We start from the raw sequence: 21,317 nt of genomic DNA on the forward strand, positions 1-21,317 counted from the left end.
ACAGGAGCAATGTTCATTTGAGCATTTTCAAGATATAACTTTTTGTTCAGTAATGTTAAAAACAGCTGAGATATGAAGTTGCTTGTAATCAGCTGGCAAATGTTTTCTAATTCCATGAAAGTTTCCATGGATTACTCTAAAGAGATATAAAAGCGAATTTCCACTGGCCTAGGAAACTTGAAGTCTCTGGCTTCTTCAAGGCTTGCTCTAGCATAGGCCTAAGGTGAGGAAAACTTCCCTAAAATGCAAAGTTATTAACTGTTACAAATCATTGTGCCTAGGTGTTCTACTTTCCTCAAGACCTTTGACAGAGCTATGGCAAACCTTATTGCAGTGCTTCAAAACATTATTTTCCCAGCTGTCTAACTGATCTTGTTCTGAAGATTGTGCCCAGTAGCTCAGTTGGAAAACAGAAGGAAGTTTTTGAGCTTCAGCTGCTCTTTAAGCCAAAACTTTAATGTAAAATGTGGCTGACAAAGGTGAGCTGTATCATAGTCCTGATGTGAGCACAACTGACTGTGAAGTCTGTTGACTTTGCCATATATAAGTGATTTCTACAAGAATTTTAGTGAGAAGCAGCTGCAAGCTGGCAGAATCATAGATGGCCACAGCTGTTTGATCACGTATTTCAGAGTTCCTGGTCTCTCTTCTGTCTCAGGAATACTCAGTTTATCACACATAAGAGAAATATCTTTATAGTGCATTTCCCACAATAAACGAAGCTCTTTAATATTTATATTAAAAAACAACTGGTACATTGGCTGATCATTTCAACTGAGGGACCAATAAGTTTAGTGACTAAGCTCCTCTTTTGTCTAAAGTAGAGATGAAATATAACACAGATAAAACAAGAAGAATTACTTTTCAGTAATTTTTTATTCTAGGAAAATATGCTTATCAGAAAAACATCAGTTTTCTACTTTTTGACACGTACTCCAAGTTATAAAAAGAGTCTTTAATTGCTTGTTCTAATCCAAGGATTCAATCCCTTCAATTCATTAAAGAAATGTCAGAGCAGGGACACAGAGAGCAGTACTTATAGATACTCCTTTTGAACTGATGAAGAGCAAATGAAGATGCTGAGCTGTTTTCACAAGAGATTTATGAGCAGAACTTCTCTAATACCAAGCCACAAAAATGAGAACACAGGCATAACAAGCAGCATGGATTTGCCTCTTTATGCTAAATTTATTCACTTCTTGGACCCAAGACAGAGGGATCAGGCAATTCCTAAAAAGGACTGAGAAAAGTTAGCTGGAAGGGATTAAGCAATATTTTCTGGCTGCCTCTTCATTTTGTCTCAGAATAGAGAGAAAGCTAAAGACAAAGGACAGTGGTTACCTGAGATTGCTTATATTTACTGTGCAATTGTTATTTGAAGAATGAAATGAAGGGAAGGGACCAGATACATTTTTTGACTTCGATTAATTAATTTTGGAGTCATATACATAGAAATGTAAAGACTTCTCAGAGAATATGTTCTTCTGTCAAATTATACATTCAACTTGCCATGGGTAACATGGTCTTCCTATGCATCATGTATCCCCAGAAAGGTTACACTGGCAACACATTAGAACTTCAAGAAAAAAAATTTAGAAATCAACCATACCAGAAGTTTGTGCAATATCTGTCACTTCCTGTGGCTACTGAGTCCTTGAAAACCACAGAAACTCTAAAAGGGACATCATTCATGAATGCAATGGTCCTTGAATTCATCACTTTCATCAGAGTGATGAATTCAAGGAAAATTCAAAAGCAGAGTGGCTTTTTCTTCTAGTCTATCCTTTTAATCTGCCCACTAATCTTATCCTTTGTAGACTTGCACGGTTTGGGAGATGTCCATCATTCATAAATATTTAGCTAGTTTGAATGCATTAATTTCCAGATGTGGTTATTCTACCTGTGAAATGATCTTGCTGCCTCCAGTACTATTTGGTCAAATTATTAACCATACCTTCTTGTCTTTAACCTTTGACGAGTCCAGCTGTTCAGTCTCAATAGCACAGGCAAACAAACTTCCTTTCAAGTCATGCAAAGATTCTACCATGTACCAATTTACTAATTTACTCCTCCTACTTTTTTTCCCCCCCTGTAGCAGCTGAATCAGCCTGAAGTTGGAAGAAAAGTTCTTACTACCCCCCTGGAGATAAGTGTTACAGCATAGGTCTAGGACAATTGGTCTCTTGGTAAATAACTTTTTTCTTTCTCTCTGATAAAACAGAGGAAACATTTTAAAATATTCAGCAGAGTTTAATGAGTTTGGCAAAATAAAGCCCGTACTATTCGGCAGTGAGTGTTCACTTTCAAAAAATGTTACAATATGTTTATACTCTTGATTATGTCTACCACTATAGAAGATGAGATCTTGAGCTAGTGGACCTTCAGTCTGACTGAGGAGACCTCTGGTGTGACTTTTATATCTACATAGAAAATGAAAAGGATTAATCATGAAAAACACACACACAAAAAAGAGAGAACTCCACAAAAGTGACTTAAGTCTTCCATGTATTGCAACCTCTTTGAAAATTTGTTGCACAAGAAGCTGGTGCAAGAATAAATTCATGTGCAAATGAACTGAAGGCAATTTTTTTTTCTTTAAAGATATTCTAGGAATTAATCAGCACTGCAGAAAACTAAGTGCAAGGTAAAATCCTGGTTTATTACTCAGTGGTAGATTAAAAATGTGTATCTTAGTATAAGCTGTCTGTTTTCATGCTGCTCATTCCTTTGTCTCCCTACGGTGTGAAGCCATCTGTTGTGTTAACAGAGCTACCTGGGAAAGGAGGACAGCATGTACAGACACTAATTTAAATGCTGAAATTTCTGTTTTGCCAAGTTTTTTTTTGTCAGATTAGTCCCCATCTTTTATCCACAGGATGTCCCTACAAGCAGTTGTGCTGGCTGTAGAAGCAGGGGATGTAGGAGGATTTTATCATGCAGAAGCAGGGCTGGGTCAGTGTGCTGGCTCTGGCTGGGGCAGAGTTAAGATATGAGGAACAGTTAAAGCAAAAGTAGAATCACACCAGTGCTGAGGGCAGACCTTTATTTTTAAGAAGAAGGCATTTCAGCCAAATAGTGCAGCCTGTGGAATTTCAAGCATACCTCAGGCTCTGTTGGTGAAATTGAGTTTATAGAATCTACTGGCTTTTTTTTCTTTCCTCATCACAGACATCATTCAGGATAATAAAATGATTAATTTTTCAGGACACCAGCAGTCTTCTCTCACAATACCTTCAATTTAAAAGCTTTGCTCATAGATCTGCTGTGATATGATACATCAGTGCTGGCAAAAGTATAAAAATGATGCCATCTGTTGTTGGATTATATACAGATATCAATTCCTTCAACTGGGAAACCAAGCTGAATTTTTCACAGCAGAAGCAAGCAGGGCATCCTGAACATTCACAACCTGGATTGGCAATCATTGTGATCCAATAGGTACCCAGGTACCATTCAGCAACTTAAAAGATCTCATAAACACAAGTCGGACAAATAACTTTCACCCTTTAAAAAATTCCAATAGCAAAATTAAATGCGAGTTTGCATCTGGCAGCTGAAAATCAACCTGAAGGCTTCATGATCAGTGAGAATAATGGCAATAATACATGTGAACAAACTAGTTCACAATATTCTGTTCCTGCATGTCAAGTTATAATCTAGTTTTCCATTTCTCTTTCGTGAAAATTCTTTAAGGAAGCCAATTCCTGTAGCAGTCATGGAGAAAGTACAAACACCATGATGTAAGATCAATTTTTAAAGTATTTTTAAAAAAATCTGTGAGCCCAAAAAGACCATGTTTAAACTCAATGACAACAACCCATTTCTTTTGTACCACGTCATTTCAAAATTATTGTGGGAGACAATTATGAATTACATGTAAAAATATTATTATAATAATCACTGTTATATTGACTGTGATGTTTATTTTGCATTACATTCAAATAATTTCAACTCTTTTCAACCAAGAAACTAGACAACAGCCTGGAGTATTTCCAGCTCTTCTAATTAGGACAAAGAGTGTTGATGCCCTTTCTGCAACTCCATTTATTTTATTCAAAAGTAGCCTGGCATTTTTTCTTTCCTGTATTAACTCGTATTTTCCTGAACAATGGAACAACTGTGTAAGAATGTTTATTCCATGTTCACTATCTCATGCTATGTCAGCTGTGTCTATGTACAATCTCATTCTCTTAACAATTTTTTTAGGGTTATATTCTGGTCTTCATATAAGTCTTCAGCTTTACCTGAGGATGTCAGGTTTCATACCATGAATATTCCGTGCATTTGGCTTCTTCCTCCCAGCCCCTCTTAACAACATGGGCATATCTCTGCTCACCTGGGGCATGAAAAACCCAAAACTGAAAAACCCATGGTTCTGGTGCTGCAGGCAGAGATGGGAACCCCAGTGCAGCCCAAGCTCAGCATGTCCCTGAAGGCTTCTACTGGTTTAGCCACTGGAAAGTAAGTTACAGAGCATTGTTCACCAGGAGGAGAAAAGTGCACTTCATACAGAGGCTGCTGAACTGTGAATTAGTGTAAGGAATAACTGGATTTTGTGTTTAGAGCCTGTAGTGTGATCACCATACCCTGGGAGTCATACTTGATTGATTTTTTCACTTTTAGCAGCAGAGAGAAAATTACTGAAAGAGGTATAATAGTGGGATAGAGAAAATACGCTATAAAAAACCCCCAAACCTTAAATTAAACTATGCAAATAACTTTGAACTGACTCTTGGATGCTTTTGCTTACATTTGTCTCTCACTTAAATGAATTTGAGTATAAGCAGCATTTCATAAAATGGCAATAACTTATAACAGTGACTGGAAAATTTGGAGAAAACATTTTGAAATTAGCCTTTGCATTTAAAAATTTTAAAGGAGAAACAAATGTTCGTCTGTTGGATGTGAAGTCTTGCAAAAGGGAAGACATCAATCCAAGTGCTTGTTCAGAGTCAGGCAATTGATGTTCGATGTCTTTGTAGCCTCCAGCCAAGATTAGAATCTTCCAGTTCTGTGGAATATGCTGTGATGGGTTTCTCACTGTTGAGGCTTTCCAGCTATACATTAAAACTCTCCACTTGAGAGCTCTTGCAACCTGAAAGCTTTTATTTCAGTTAGCATTTTATTTTTATAATTTTTTTTAAATGTTAATCAGCTTTAGCAGAAAAGGCTGCAAAAGGGCTGTAAAATGGTTAATTACAACAGAGTAACTAATTGACTGTCCAGCTCGTGACTGGTGAACCACATCTGGCCCACAGGCTGCTCATATCCAGCCTGATGTCAAGGGCACCTAAGTGCCTCAGAAACTTGAGAAAATGCTGCAGCTGGGGCTGCTATGACAGAGGTGATGATGCTCAGGTGTCTTTCTATCCTTCAGGAAAAAGAGCAGGTGCACAATGAGAATGATCAGGGCTCCAGCCTTCAAGTGCATTCTCCAGGAGATTGTATTCAGGGTGAATACTCAAAGTGGCTGCATCTTCACATCCCACATACCTTCCCTGGAATAAAGAAAGTTGGGATTCGGTAGTTTTTCCCTAATAATTTGATTTTGACTATATACAGGCATCCCTGAAAACCCTAACCTTAGATTTTTATTTATATTCTTAAGATAAATATTCTAGTCAGTGTCTGTCATTTGCTTCTAAATTCTGTCTGCTGCATTTTTTTAAATTTATGTACAGAAAAGGAAGGTATCCTTATCTGGAGCTGAAAAGACAGTCTTGCCTGTCACAGGATGTAATGCCGAAATACAAGGAGAATGGTCTGATTTCAATCAAATGGCATTTTAATTATTTAGTCTGTTTAATCTATTATTGAAAAACTCTCATAATGCAAGTCTAGAAAAGCTTTCTATACTGAACTGCTTTTTTTTCTGGCATTGTGTCAGAGGTTTCCAATATTCTTAATTAATCATGGCTAGATTATCTCACTATAATATTAACAATATATGAAGCTTCAATATTTCATTTCTTCATAGTAAAAATGCCCTACTAGAGCCAATGAGTTGTTCAAAATGGATTAAGGTACAAAACCCAAATAATGAAACCCTGATTTATTTTTCAAAGCAGAGATAATTTTCAGATTTTTTCAGCACATTCCACAATTAGAATATTAGTGTGTAAAATCTAATTTAAAGCTTTATCCTACCAAACACACTTCTCAGGGGAGAAAAAAAAAAACCAAACCGGTATTTATGGATTGTGATTACTTAAATTCTTTGAGGATTTGGAGGTCTGTAACTCTGACAAGGTTATTAAAAAGGAAGGTGATTGTTTAAATTCCAGCAAGCATATATTCTCATTCAGTCAAGGTCACTTATCAATCAAATGAATGTCATTTCATAAACACCCCTGAACAACTGTGTTCTATTATCTAAATGGGAAGGAGAGGTGTTAATGGGTGTCTAAGGGATGAAATCAATTTAGCTTGGAGGCACTCAGCTGTTAGAACAGTTGTGAACATGTCTGGCTGCTAATATATGCTGATTAGTATTAATACCACACAATGACTGAAATGCAACTGGCATGACATTTCTAAACCAATGAATGGTGATTACAACTCTCTTTTCTTTATCCTCTTATTTGAGTAGTCGCTTCTGGCTGTGTGGACTATCAGGTTTGCAATAGGCACAGCACTGAGTTTGAACATTTGTACCCACAGGCACTTTCTCATCACGGTGATCTGGTTGGAAGAGGAAAATAAAGAGCATTTGACCTGTTATTTACTGGCAGCAGAGGACCCTGCATGGCTCACTGAGAAAGTTAAGGAGGACCTGCACTAAGGAATTGGAAGTACAGGTTTCTCATAGAGATACATGCTCACAACATATCCTTAATGAGTTGACACTGACAAATGGAAGTAGAATTTTCAATTACTGAATAACAGAATATACTAAATAAACTTGTTTTCTCTTTGTGTTTTTTTTTCCCCCGAACATTATGTCAATACTGTGGAAAAGTTTAGTGCCAGAAGGGAAATAACATTGATTTGATTAAAGTTACCAAAAAATCCATGATAAAACAAAAGTTTTGTTGTCTTTGCAAAAGAGTAACTCGTTTACTGTGCCATTTGAGTAAAAGAATACAGAGGGATCAGGAGAAATCAGGGATGTCCAGACTCTCTGCACCATCCTTGTATAACTCAAATACTCCAGTGAAGGCAGCTTTGCAACTTGGGCTGCCTGTCTCAGAAAAAGGCTCACTTCCATAAAACCTACTCAGAAGAGATGATTAAACCTGTGCCCAGAAAACTCCCCATTTTGATTTAAGAATACTCAGCAATTTCTGAGGGAATAGGCAACAAAAAAAATAAATCAGAACTTGGGGGAAGAGAGGAAGGAAGGAAAATATAAAGGAGTTATCAACACCAGCAAAGCTCTTTATTAAAACAAAAAAACCCCAACAAACAAACCAGGGGGTAAAATTGGAAGCAGAAGACAGAATTTCAAGATCCTGCAAAGAAAACAGATGTCTTTGTCCCAGCTTGATAATGCAAGAGTTTTAAGTCTGGATCATAGAGTAACAAATTGTCGAAGAACATTACAAATAGTTCCATTTTTTATACATACATTCCTTATACGAGAAAATAACAAAGCATACCTAACTTGTGTGCAAGAGGAAACCACTTCCAAAATCTAAATCTGCATAAAACTGTTTTTAAGCTTTGTATTAAACTAAACTGTGCCATATAGCTTAACTTAAAATTGACTAATTATTAATATTAGACTTTATTCTAGAAAAAAAAAAGCACAAATCGAAACAATTCAAATTTGCAGTATCTGTTATATTGTCTTGAATATTGTGTCAGCCAAGGTCAAGCTAGAAAACATGTTGTGATGCCTCAAAAATCTAATTGTTGAGCATCAGTTCCAACCTTGTTCCCCCAGTCATAGCGGAATGAAAGAAAGTAATATTTCTGTGATGCTGGAATGCCACTAGGGAACATTTAAGACGATATGATCCATCATATCACCTTGGATGAAATACACCTTTTCTCTTGTCTACTTGTCATACCAGAAGACTAGACAATTTGGAGAGAAAAAATTACATGGGACATAAAAAGAAAGAAACCACTTTCAGCATATCTGTATAAGAAAACAAGATTTCTGTTAATTGCTAGGAATCAGTCCTTAAACTGTATAGAACACAGAAATAATTGGAGTTGTGTTCTCACGGAAAAAATCTTCCTTTCCATATTTTTAACTTTTTTTTTTCTCGGATTAAGGTAGTTTGCACATGCATTCGTCCCATTCCAAAGAAAGTAAAATTCTTTGCATCTCAGATGTGTTTTGATCCATCCAGCAATTTTGTATATATATACAGAATGTTACACTGACAGTCTTGTTACTGATTCAAATCAATGGGCTAACCAAGACTACAACATATGGATTTAATTTCTATATAACTATAGCTACTATCTATTTTTGCTTAATGTAATCCAGATGACAAATATTGCAAATTAATTTAAACACTATACTAAAGTTAAGATCCAGATTTAAGGCAATAGTGTAAGTAATTCAGTTCTAATTCTTACACCAAAAAAGTAATTATTTCTTCACTGTCGAGGTTTTTACAGTAAAAATGTAGGTAGATCTTGTGAAAGAAATAGAAAACAGAACACAAAAGGAGATTTTAACCCCCCAACAAAAAAAGAAAGAAAAAAAAAGAAAGTTTCAAAGATTTTTTTTAAAAGATGATTCAATGCATAAATAACAGCCTTATAGTCTTGTGCCAGTATTGTGTTAATAACCTAATTAAGGCATTATAAGATTCACAAATTAACATTTCCAAAGATAATTCACTAAATTATAAGAAAGGATAGAAATAAAACCCAGTTGGTCTAGAATTAATATACTTTCAAAATAGAATTTTGGATCATGCATAAGATCAAGGTTATACTATTATTGATGTTCTAAATAATTGAAGAAATATGGATTGTGCTCTCGTATTTCTTTTGAGACAACATGAAGATTTGAAAGTCATTTTTCACAATTTGATTCAGGAGTAGAACTGGACAACTCTTTGTTTGAAGCACTTCAGCTGTGTCCTAACTCACTCATGCTTTGTAAAATAGATGATATTGAACAGAGCAGCATTCCCGAGTTACAAAAAAACCCCAAAAAACCCCAAAAACCAACCAAGCAACCAACCAAGAAAAAAAAAAGTATATTTCATGTTGCTGATCTTATAAAAATTAGAAGAAGAAATTAACAAGAAATTTAATGAACTTACAGGCTTCAGGGTTTTTACCTTCTTATTTTGAAAACATTATCTCGTTTGTTTGTTGTTTTTCTCTATTCCTATTTTCAAAGCCATAACTGCTAATCAATAAAGCAATTTAACCTAGTCAGTAATGTTACATTTTTCTATGTATTTAAAATAATGCAGATGTTTAAAAATTTTTACAAAAAAGTTCTTAAAAGGATAGTCTGATTTTGTTGTTTGAAGCAAACAGAAATGTTAAACCCTTTAACCAGAATAAACATATGCTCTTTAAGAAGGACTTGCAATGATGCATTCTTAAAATATATAACTGTTTATGCTTTTTGTAATATTTAAAACAATATGTATTTTTAAGAATACAAAATAATGGGGATGTGTTGAAGAATGGAGATGGATGACAGAGAATCATTGGGGCAAGTGGGTACCTTATAGGAAGGCAGGGACTTGAGAGAAGGAAAACTTTAATTGCTCATTTTAGAGCCCTCTGTATCTTCTCCAAGGAGACCAATATGAACACAGGGCAGTTCCTTTTCCTCTTAAGAAAACCTGAGGGGCACAGAGCCATACCTAGGAGCACTTTTTGAGTGGAAAAACAGTCCTTGGGAGAAACATCTTCATCCTGCAGCAACCGTATTTCATGTTGCACCAAAGTTTTGCCTTTAAAATTTTCAGTAGCTGTTCTGTCAAAGAGGCTCAGGATGGAGAGAGCTTAACCTGCCCTGTGTCATTCATGGCTTGTGTCTTACTTGGGAGCATGTGCCATCTCAGCTGCAGCAAATGCCCTGGTTCATGAAATATCAGTGCCCAAATCCAGGCCTTTGTGCTGCCATTAACCTGCACCACCGTTCTCGTTCAGTGGCCTCTCATGGGAACCACAGAGATTTGTTCTTGCAGTAAATGAAGACCAGGGAACCACGTGCTTTTCCTCCAGGTGTCCACAGCAGTGACAGGAGTGAACTCCCTCCTGACTCGATCGATGCTTCCCCTCTGTAGTTCTACTGAACCGAGTTTTCTTGCATTTCTGTAGCCCATGGTCCATATCTTATCCCATCTTGTGCCACATAAGAAATATTTACTTGAATTCATGTGTGCTAGCCTGTTTTTTCAATAAAATTGCTGTGATACAAAATTGCTGAAATGGAGGTGTGTATGATATTAATGATGTAGGCTGAGAAAAAAAAACCAAACCAACAAAACAACCTAGGAAACATTTTCTGTGCAAACTTGGTTCTCTAAAATTGAATTATGGGACTGAGCACTTAGTTCAGTAGAAGTTTTTAAAAGAAAGGTTTATTCAAAAGAAAAGCTATCTCACTTGTCCTACAAAAACAACTAATTTTTTTACTACTGTTTAGCATTGTCTCTGCCCCATGATGTTGACTGGAGTCTTACTAACCTGACTTCTGCAATATCTGTCGGGAGATAAATGCAATGAAACAGGAGCAAATGAAATCTTAATAGTTAAAGAGGTCAGATCAGTTTTCATTTCCGAGATTCTTCTTCAACTTTCTTGACAGAATGATACTGCACAGAAGAATTTTCCCACAAAGGTCTTACATATAGTACCTCTGATGCCTGTTGATTTTTTCCTTTTTTTCTTTCATATATTCTCTGCATTCTTTACACATATATACACACAGACACACAGCTCTGCAGCCCATTACTGCATTCATAGCTAGTTTTCCCAGTACTTCTCTCTGCCCTGATTGGCAGAAAGACCAAACATATTCCAAAGCCCCTATCCTATCTTGATTCTTCTTAGAAACCGAAGTTGAAAACCAGCTCTTCAAGAATCATTTTCATCAACAAGATCAGTTTCCATCTGAGGGGGAAGGACTTAGAAGGGACTTGGCCTGGAGGGGGAATTGGATCATCCCTTGAGATCCTAATTGGTGATTTTTGTCCAATATTCTAATTTGCTAAACTTATAAAAACTGTTTTCACCCCGTGTGGGTGGGTTTTTGTGGACATTTTCCATATTTGCCCCTGGAGGCCTCAAATAAACACCAGCCTTATATTACCTCCTATAGCAATATTATCTCGAAAGAATGTAGTTTTATTTCTAAGTTCTTAAAGGAATCACCTCTACTACAAACATCAAAAGATCAGTTATGTGCAGCTTGTCACTGAAAGAGAGGGATGTCCACAAAAATGAACACAATGAAGAAACAAAAACCACAGAAAAAAACCAGAAATGAACGTAGTGGCACGCTAGTTGGATTTACTAACATTCAGCATAACATGTAGGATGCTAACGGGATACCTGGAGTGTCTCAAGAAAAACATCTTTTGTATCCCTATAACCTCAGAAAAGAGTTGTTATAGGATCAAGAGACAATTTAGGATTGTACTGCATAGAAGAGATAATATATAAATGTGCTTTTCACCTATGCCTTAGCACTTCTTATTAGTGCCAAGCAAGGTTATAATTTCATAGACAAGTTACTGACATTCTTATTTTTGTACTTTTTCCAGCATTTTGTTTTGAAAGGTTAGCTTTCCATGTCTTACAAGGAATTATCAGAGCAAAATAGTTTTGTAAGTCCATCCTTGTTCTTGCCTTTGTGTTTGTCCAAGTACAAATGCAGCAGAAGGCTGGCAATGACCCATCTGACCCACAACACTGCACAACTCTCTAAGATCTGCTGGATACAGACATCTGGATGCAACAATTTTTATTGTGACTAAAAGTCATCCCATGAAAGAGATGAACGTTGTCTCCATTTTGGCCATAAGCAGAATATCACTGATACAATTTTGTCCAAGTAGTTTATGCTGAGGAACAGAATTTTGCTACATTTTCTAAGTGTGCAGGAGAAAAGACAATTTTAACCTGCCATAGGTCTTAAGCTGGTATCTCCTAAGGCTTCCAAGTCTGCAAGTAGATAAAAACCAGCCTGTTGTGCTGTGCCCTACAGTAATGCTGGAACTGTGTCTAATTAACCTCCTGATAAACCTGAAATGTCAGCAAGGAATAGCACTAGACTTCAAATGCTTTTTCACTTAGTTAAAATGCTATGGGTAGTACTAGTTTTTCTAGAATTCATGCCAATTGCTCTAAAATTTACTAGACAGTAATGAATAGTTACATTTAGAAACAGATAGTATTAGGGAGTATAATTTTAAAATTACAAAATGCATTTAAAAACCAATATTATGCCAGGAGGGAATTTGAATTTTTTCTACATTGTCAATCTAATGGGTTGGGCAGAACCTAATAAATGAAATTACTTTTCTGCTCTTCAATTTTAAGAGTGAGGTTTATTTGTAATACTTGCTTTTTCATAGTGTAGAGTTTTCCCCTCCTGTACACGCCTGTACATGCCTGGAAAAATTTAATTTATATGAATGTGGTAAAGGAAAAAGATCATGTGTGATAATTTTAATCTGAATGTTCTATTTATTTGATATAATTTTTGATCCTCAAAGTCAGATCTGGATCTTATGCAAAAGCATTATTTAACATTTTTCCAGGTAGCTTAGTAAAACCAGATGAGAGGCAGAAATAAAGGTTAGAAATTAAAATACCCTCTATGAATATCTGCCTGGCTAGGCATATATTAGCTGTCACATATTGATCTTGCATGTGTGCATCAGAAAATAGAGAACATAAATTTCCATTTTTTAATTACTCGTGGTCAAATTTACATTCCCATACTCAAGAAAATTGATTTTTTTCATTAAAATCAGATTTTTTTTTACTCGAATCCAAGAACTCAATGAAGAGGGAGGCATATATATAGTTCCCATGTTTGTCTTTTATTATTGATGAATTATCTTGCTCATATTCAAACAAATTTGTTTTGGGAGGCTCAAGTTTAACACAAACTCACCCTCTCAGCAAAGGTTCCTATAGGGCCTAAAAAGGTTGGTTACTTCTCCTGCCACCCCTCCACAAATCTCAAAAACCCCCAGCTCCTAGTTGTATTTTATCAGCATTTTCCTCCATCTTAATGTGCTCCAGCATTCCCATTATCTTCTGTAATTTTCCCAAACCAGCTACTGCAGAAATGAATGGTCCAGTGGTTGAGGTTATGCATGAGGAGGAAGTGCTTGCATCTAAATAACCTATGGAATGATGCTTGACTTTTTGGGAAATGTGCATAACTCTTCAGACTCTTCCAGAATGTGGAGAGAACCCAGAGCTACCTTCAAGCCTCGCTGTAATGGATGAGGATACAGATTTAGTTTGAGAGAAATCTCTACTGCCTATGAAAGTGGAAAATTAAGGGCTTTGCTTCCCAACTATTCTACTGTATCTATTGTCAGTGGTGAAAAATATCAGAGTTGGCTCTGAACAGTGCCAGTTTGGTCTGGCTTAGCAATAAAAGACCAGGAAAATACTGAGATATCTGCCTAATTCTGGTTCCAGGAGGCTTCTGTGGTTTGGGACTAGACTGACAATGCTCTCAGAAAATGTGGGCATGTTTATCACATTCCCCAGGTTTGGTGCACTGACACTGATGCAAGTCTGATTGTTATCAAACTTCAGTTGGGCTGCAATATGCAAGTATCATTAAGAGAAAATGTGGTAGGAAAGAGTTTGTTACAAATCCATTATCTCCTCAAAGCAGAGCACTGTGGTTTAACATGTGTTCAAAACCTCACTAAAATTAGCAATTCCTTGCTAAGTTTTACAGAATTTGGTTCATTTCACAGGTTTATTTGCACGCATTCTTACCTCCTCACTCCTTGAAAAAAAATTTAAAAATTTAATTTAAAAAAGTTTTTGAAATCTGCATTACTTTTCAGTCCTAAACTCTGACATTCACCGAGTTTTCCACTTAGAAAATCCTGCAGTATAATTGCATCAAACATGACTAACACAAAAGAGGGAGGAAGCCACTCAGAACATCTAGTCTATTCTGCAATGTAATAGCAAGAAGTGATGGTGCCTGAGAATTTCTGGAGTTACCAGGGGAATACCCTGTGATTTCAGACAGCAAGTGGTATCTGGCATCCACGGCAGTTTGTGCTAATACACCATGTATCTTCAATAGCATGCCTTTGTATTAAACACTGAAGACAATTACAGCAGCTGCAGTAAGTAACCCTTGACATTTCTGACAGGGTACCAAAATACTAGGAAAATATAACTTGGTGAGATGAGTACACAAGTAGGAAGCATACAGTGCCAGTGTTTGCCCAGAGGTTTTTTGGGTTCTTTTCAGTTAACTTTCTGGAAACTTGTGTGGTCCTCTCTGCAAGACAAATGGAAGTGGGCTGTATATTAGCTGAGGGCATAAAATAATGTGAAAATACATCTGCTGTGTTCGGTTTGGGATTTTGAAACAACTCTGTCTTAGACTCTATGGCAAAGAGATCCTGACTATGCATTCCTCAGTTCTAGAAGACAATATACTGTCTGCAGGCTTTTCTACTGTCAAGCCACACTGCACCAGTATATATAACATATATCTATTGCCTATGTTTTCATGGGTTACCCTCTGTCACCTAAAATATTCTCTCTCTCACTTCATGGATAAGATCAATGCAATGAGCCCCCAGCCCTTTTTAGTACCTTGAAGTACACCCCTACAAGTCTGGTGATTGCTGGGGATACAAATCATGTTGATCACAAAAAGTTGAAGAGATTTTTGCTCTAAATTTAATCTTTTCATTTTCATCTCTGGTATTTTTTTTTTGCCTTATGTACACTACCAAATTCTAAAGAAATTGACAACATATGAGAATAGTACTGGCTCTTTTGTGATTGTTTTCAAATAATTTGCAAATATTTCAAGATATATATAAGTAGGAGCTATCACTCACAGATCACTTTCAGTACTCAAAAAATTACGGGTACCTGCCTTTTTTCTTTCCTCTGTCAGAGAATTGATTCCTGAGAGAATAAGTTAAACTGAAACAACTTTTTAAAGTGGTGGTGAGATTTTGAGAATGCAGCTCTTACACATTTTACATTTTATCAGCAGATGGAAATCTGTTCTGCCTCCCGTGTTCTGCCTCCCGACCATGCAAATAAGTAGGGGGAAAAACATAGCCACAATTCTTTTTATGGGACATATTTCTCTGACCGGCTGAGTTAGAATTACAATTCCCAGTCAGATAAATGGGTCCTGTATTTAAAATGTCTTAGTTACTACCTTTTTGACAACAACTTTCTTAAAACTGGCAGAGTGGTGGAGCTCCCTTTTGTTTTGTTGTGTGATTATGCTCTGCCTTTGAAATTTAAACTGAAGTCTTACTGGAGGCATTTGCCTTCACCCTTCAAAAATTTCCACATTAAAAGTAATTTTGAAACAACCCCAACTCACCTCCTGAGTGATAACCAGAAGGAGTGAGAAAGAGAACTGGTGGTTAGGTCTGACCTAAGAGCACAGAAATGATCCTCCTTCCACTGCAGATAAGCAGTGTGCAGTCATGCCTTGCTGCCTTCAGCTGCTTCCCACTGGGGCTGCATTTAAAAGTAGCTTGTGTGCAAAGCTAGCTTCTCTGAAGAACAGACTGACAAAAGAGGTTGCTAAAAATAGGAAGAAAGAGTGAAAAACAAGAAAACAAAGCTCTAACATCTGCTTTAACTTCTGGGATCATTTATTAAACACATAAATCCCAAAGTATGAATACAATAGGAGTTCTCCAGTGTGATGAAGGTGTGCTGAGAGGGATGGGAACCCCTGGTGACTACAGAAAACACAGCCACTAGTCCTTTGGTGAAACAAAAGTACAGATAGATCTGCCTCATAGTTTCAGCAGAGCTTCTGTTTTCAAGGGATCCCCTTGCACCTCCAGTCATTCCCCATATACTTTGGCTCTTATCTAGCTCTTGGGAGAAGAGACACAATCTGGCTTAAGATCTATTTTATTGCTTGCATAGAGGAGAATGCTTCAGCAGATATAAGGGAAGCCAGCCAACATGCTCAGGAACTGTTGTGCCAGCCAGACTGCTAAGCATGGGGACTGCTAGCTTTTAAATATTTGTGTGTGTTCAATTTTCTCTTTTCACCTGAAAGAAAGTCAACTCAAAAAGGCAGTGGATCTGTCTTAAAAAAAAAACACAACAAAACCCAAACAACAACAACAAAAACACAAACAAAAAAACAGAAAAAACCCACATGAACAAAAAACCCCAAAAACCCAGCACTCACTACCAAACAATAACTGTAACTTTATTCATCACAGTTTTCTTATTCCATATGTAACATAATGAAGGGAATCTAACACAGCTGTGGAACGAAACACTTTGCAAGACCTTGCCTATTTACAGTAGGTCATCTCCTTGGTTGTGCACAAAGGCTGTAACATGTTAGCTGTCAGGTGGTTTTGAGGGAGGATCGTGGTTTTCTGAAGTTTTTTTTATTGTGTATGTTTATGCGACCTTCTTGGGACACATCTGCATTTTAAATACTGTATAACAGATAAGGTTTGAACATAACAGTCTAAAACATTTTTTATTAAGTAACATTCACAGTTCAGTTCCTGAAAATCATTCCCCTGTCACTTCACTTTAAAATGCTGAGCTGTTTACTTCTCCATATCCGTCTTTACTCTCACACCGTGTGAGTAAACAAACTCTGTGTTTGCTTCTCATACCATGCCCTGTCTCTGCTCTGAGTGGTTCAAAGTAATTGATTTGCATAATGGCAGTTTTATTATTTCCTTGGCTAAAACGAAAATGTGCATCTCGCTTAACTGATCACTACAATCTCCCTGCTCTGACTGACTCCGAGCACAATGTTAAAGCCTTTTGTTTATTTGTATAGTCATGCATTCTCTGTTCCAGCTTTCTAGAAGTTAAGTTTATTTTCATTTGCATGAAAATAAAGTAATGGTTGAAAAGTTGAAAAATTAAAGAGTTTTGATGAGAAAACTGAGAGAGAAGAATTAAGATTGAAAGCAACTGCTTTTATTACACATTTCATCTTGCCTTTTTATCTAATTGCCTTCCTTCCAAATTCTGGTTTTACGAAGGAGTACAGGTTTTCTCTGCAGAGCTTTTTAGTTTACTACAGTTCTTTGTGGAAGAAGAATCTCAGACTTTGTTCAAAATAATAATTCTCTCTAATAAAGTATCACTTTTCTTCAGATTTGATACTGCCATTTCCGTATTATTAACACTAGCATATATTAGCTTTTTTTTTCCCCAAAATGGCACACTTAGGTCAATATCACAATCAAGCCCTAAATACATAGAATTAAGATTACTTCATATACTATAAGAGTTAATAGAGTGATTTAAGACAGAAAACTGAGAAGTTCTAGGGGAAGATTATTAGAATAAGCAAGGGAAAAGTCCTGTAGATAATGCTGACAGAATAACCAATGATTTTAAGATGCTCAAAAGTATATCTGGGTTATAAACTAGAGGACTGTTTCTGACTACTGAAAGTATTCTGAAATAGTTTTTCAATAGGAATAGCAAGGGTTTGTGCTTACTTATAAAAGTGATGGTATAGAGTTCTTGTCTAAAATAGCTGAGGATTGAATATGATGAAATTATCTGAACACTGGGTGTCTAAAACCCAAACCCAAAAGAACTGCTGACAGAATAAAGGGACTACCGAAATACTTATCTAGATTTGCTAGATCTTTGTAACTATTTTCTTTCTTTCTGACTGAAAGTATCCAAGGAAAAAAGCTAGCAGACATTTGTCAAGCAGAGAACACCAAACTAAGTTTCTATGTCTCTTCAGACATGCAGAAAGAGAAGTCTATCTCAACAAAACTAATTTAACTATGCACTATAGAGAATTCATGGAAACAGAAAGAAAATACAGCCTCATTTGCAGTAGAGAAAATGGAATTTCATGTTTTTCATGTTAGGCAAATGCATAGAAATGAATGTACCGATATAAAGACATGATATGAAAAAAAGTGTAATTCATGTATTTAGTAATGGTTTAGAGGATGACATTAATTGAACAATGATTAACTTTGCCAATGAGAAAAGGACAACAGCAAATCCAAAGTGTTCAATGTGCACATAGTCTTATTTTCACATCTTGTTCTGATGTATGTACTAGATAAAGGTTAAATACTAGCCACCTTGTTATGATTATTATTTTTCCTGTAATCTGTATTTTTTCTCTACAGAAAAATCAATATAAACTATTGAGAGAAAAGAGAAAAGGCTGTGCAGGACAAATTTCAGGAGTGTGATTTCTGATTCAATACTCTGGGATAAAAAATATTTTAAAGTTATTTTCTACACTTGTGACTTAATATAATTCAAATAATTCAAATCCTAGTACATTCCACTACCTCAAACCCATGATACTTCTCTACTTCTCTTTTTTATCCTATTTAAATGTAGAGGGAGAAAAAAAAAGAAAAGTTATGAACATGTATCAAAGCAGCTCTAGACAAAAACTACGGTATAAACAAAGACTAAAGTAGAGAATGGCAACTTGTTTTTACTTTGCTGTTATTGCTGAATAATTTTCCATTCTGGGTTTAAAAAATGAGGAAGATAAGCTAGTTTCCTTCCTTTCTCCTTGGGACAGCTGCATGCAGGAATAATTTCAAAACGAAGTTTGGAAGACATTTAACTGAAAATCAAAGCAAATCACAGTGAGAGAAAATATTCTGGTTTAGTTATATAAAGTATACATATTTGACAGGGCTCTCTGCCTACTGCTTTATAGTTTAGTTTTAAAACAGAAAATGGAGCCAATAAATGTATTTGAACAATGTTTGTCAAATCTACACAGACAATCTTCCTGTGAGCCTACATTTGGAAGAAGAATGAAAATAAATTTTATGGAAACAATTGTGTCAATTCTGAAACTGACTGCAACTTAAATGCACTAGAATTATCTCACACTACTGAAATGGAGGCTAGAGCCTCCTACTTTGATGAAGGTACAACTGTCTTGTCATGTCCAAGAGCAGAAAAGAGTCCCTGCTCAGAAAGCGCCTGTTTTTCCTCTCCATAAAACTCTACAGACATAGCCTAATTCAGCCTAACTGAACCCAGCTTTGTAAAATCATTGCAATATTTAACAAGTAGTGTATTCAAGGCGATTCTTGCTAGACCTCATCACAGCTTAATGAGAAATTCTGGGCTTTCTTCACGTACCTGAACTCAAGTAAGTTTCTCAAATGGCCCTTTAATTGAATTTGTACTGTCTTGCTTTAAGAACACTTGCTGGAATATGCTGTGAAAACAGAATAAACTTCAAATCAAAACAGTGTCAGAAAAAGCAAAAGCTCTTTTGTTTTTAACAATTACTGTTTTAATGGAAACTTAGGTACAGAATGGTACTTAAGCGACCCAAGTATAAGATGAAAACTACTGGATAGAAAAAAAAGTAAATTTTTTCACCTCTTCAAGAGAACACTCCTTAGAGGATAGGATGACAGCAGAATGTAAGTAGCTTATTACTTGATGCTTCAGTCTAATGCAAAGGAGCAATGATGCTGACAAGTCAGCACACAGAAACAGTGCCAAACAGCTTACAGTAGCCCAGCAGTGTCTCCACTTGGAGCTATTAACCAATATAATTATTTATGTGGAGAAACAGAGGTCGGTATATAACCTACGGTTTACTAAATGCAGGGTAGAGTGAATAGAACAAGACAGGATTTTTCATTTCTGGAAAGGAAACAAAAACAGGGTTATATACAGAATTTGGAGTAAACTGAAGAAAATGAAATGAAGAAAAGCTAGTCGTGTCTACTGTCAACTGAATGATAGAAAGAGGAACGCTTAATGAAGGAAGTGGGTTTGTGTAATGTATTTGGATTATAATTTGTGGCATAACACGGATATTTTAGAAATATTTCTTAAAGTACTAACAAGTTTAGGCAGAGGGAATGCTCATATAAGTTACTGTGTCAATTGCTTTGCTCAAGTCAGTAAAGACAGGTGGAATACATATTAACTGTACGATACGTTAGCCATCAATGAGAATTTGTTAACAAACACTTCGTAATCTTTGTAAAATTCACATACTGACCTCACACACAGTGTTGCAGAAGGTATCACGATTGACGCTGATGTGCATTTTGGGGCACAGTTTCACGGTGGTGTAGCAGCAGCACCTGTTGCTGCTGGCAGATCTTGCTGAGCCCCACCACCTTCTGCTATTGTGGAGCTGCTCTTCCACTTCAGGACAGCAGCATACAGGTGACCTCTGAAAGAAATGACAAGGAACAATATTTAGGTTATATCTTCCATGTTTAATCTTAGTAAGTCATTCTTGTAATGCTTCAGCCATTTGATACCCATGGAGTTCTGCACACTCAGGGGACAGTTATTTTGAGACTGTATTACACTGGTTATATAACAGTACTTATTGCACCTTTCCCTATTAACATCTTCCATATCAAGTGAAGTGGAAAATGGCATTACAGTTGTTGGAATACAAGTATTGAGATGGTGCTCTTTCAGAAGAGTAATGACTGTGTGAACAGCAGAAGTTCCTTTTGTATTCATATCAAATGCTATCCTTCCCTTTCTGGAAGGAGGAAAAAGGAGAAAATTCTTTCTCCCTACAGATCAATAGTGGTATGGCTTTCTTTTTGAAAATTTGAGGTTGCTGGGTTACAGGTTCTAGTCCTCTAAGGTAACAGCTATAACATTAAATTTCCATTCAAGGAATTGAATCAGATAAGAAATGTATCTTGATCCTGCAATTCAAATTGCCCAAACTCTTCTACTGATATCTTTTTTTTACCATATCATCACTTAAATATGGTCTTACTCAATATGCAAACTCACTCAGATTTGTATTACAACCTCCAGTATGGTTATCATCAGGGAATAAAACTCAATATTATTATAGCATGGAACTTGCACTTTTTATGTTCTTTCACATTTTTCCAACAGCAAACGGCTCATCCAGATGCCTCATACAATGCAATATGGCTTTAATCTTGAGCTCACCATATCTGAAGTAGTTGTTATCATTGAATTTAAAGTAAGTATAGAATCTGTATTTATGTGTAAGTTTACAAGTACATATTGTTGTCACTCTAAGCAGCATTTGTTCAAGATGAATCTGTTAGATTTCAGGCAACAAACTCCTGGAAAATAAATACATTTTAAAATTAACTGCTAACAACATTTTTATTCAGTTCAGCGGGGTCAGGATTCAATGCCAGACACAAGTATATGATCTTTCTTATAGCTCAAAG

General features: G+C 36.2%; 1 long non-coding RNA gene across 1 annotated transcript in view; it reads right to left on the reverse strand.

Annotated features, from left to right (window-relative positions):
• Positions 1-812: 812 nt before the first annotated feature.
• The window catches only part of LOC106853844 (uncharacterized), a 41,386-nt gene continuing 20,881 nt past the window's right edge, over positions 813-21,317 (reverse strand). The window contains exons 3-4 of the long non-coding RNA XR_015799651.1: positions 19,258-20,314; positions 813-5,498 (exon numbers count right to left, since the gene is read on the reverse strand). This is a non-coding gene — a long non-coding RNA (uncharacterized LOC106853844). The remainder of the gene's footprint in view (positions 5,499-19,257; positions 20,315-21,317) is intronic.

This window comes from Sturnus vulgaris, chromosome Z (assembly GCF_052056855.1).
Source record: "Sturnus vulgaris isolate bStuVul1 chromosome Z, bStuVul1.hap1, whole genome shotgun sequence".
In the NCBI taxonomy this organism is placed as follows: Eukaryota; Metazoa; Chordata; class Aves; order Passeriformes; family Sturnidae; genus Sturnus; species Sturnus vulgaris.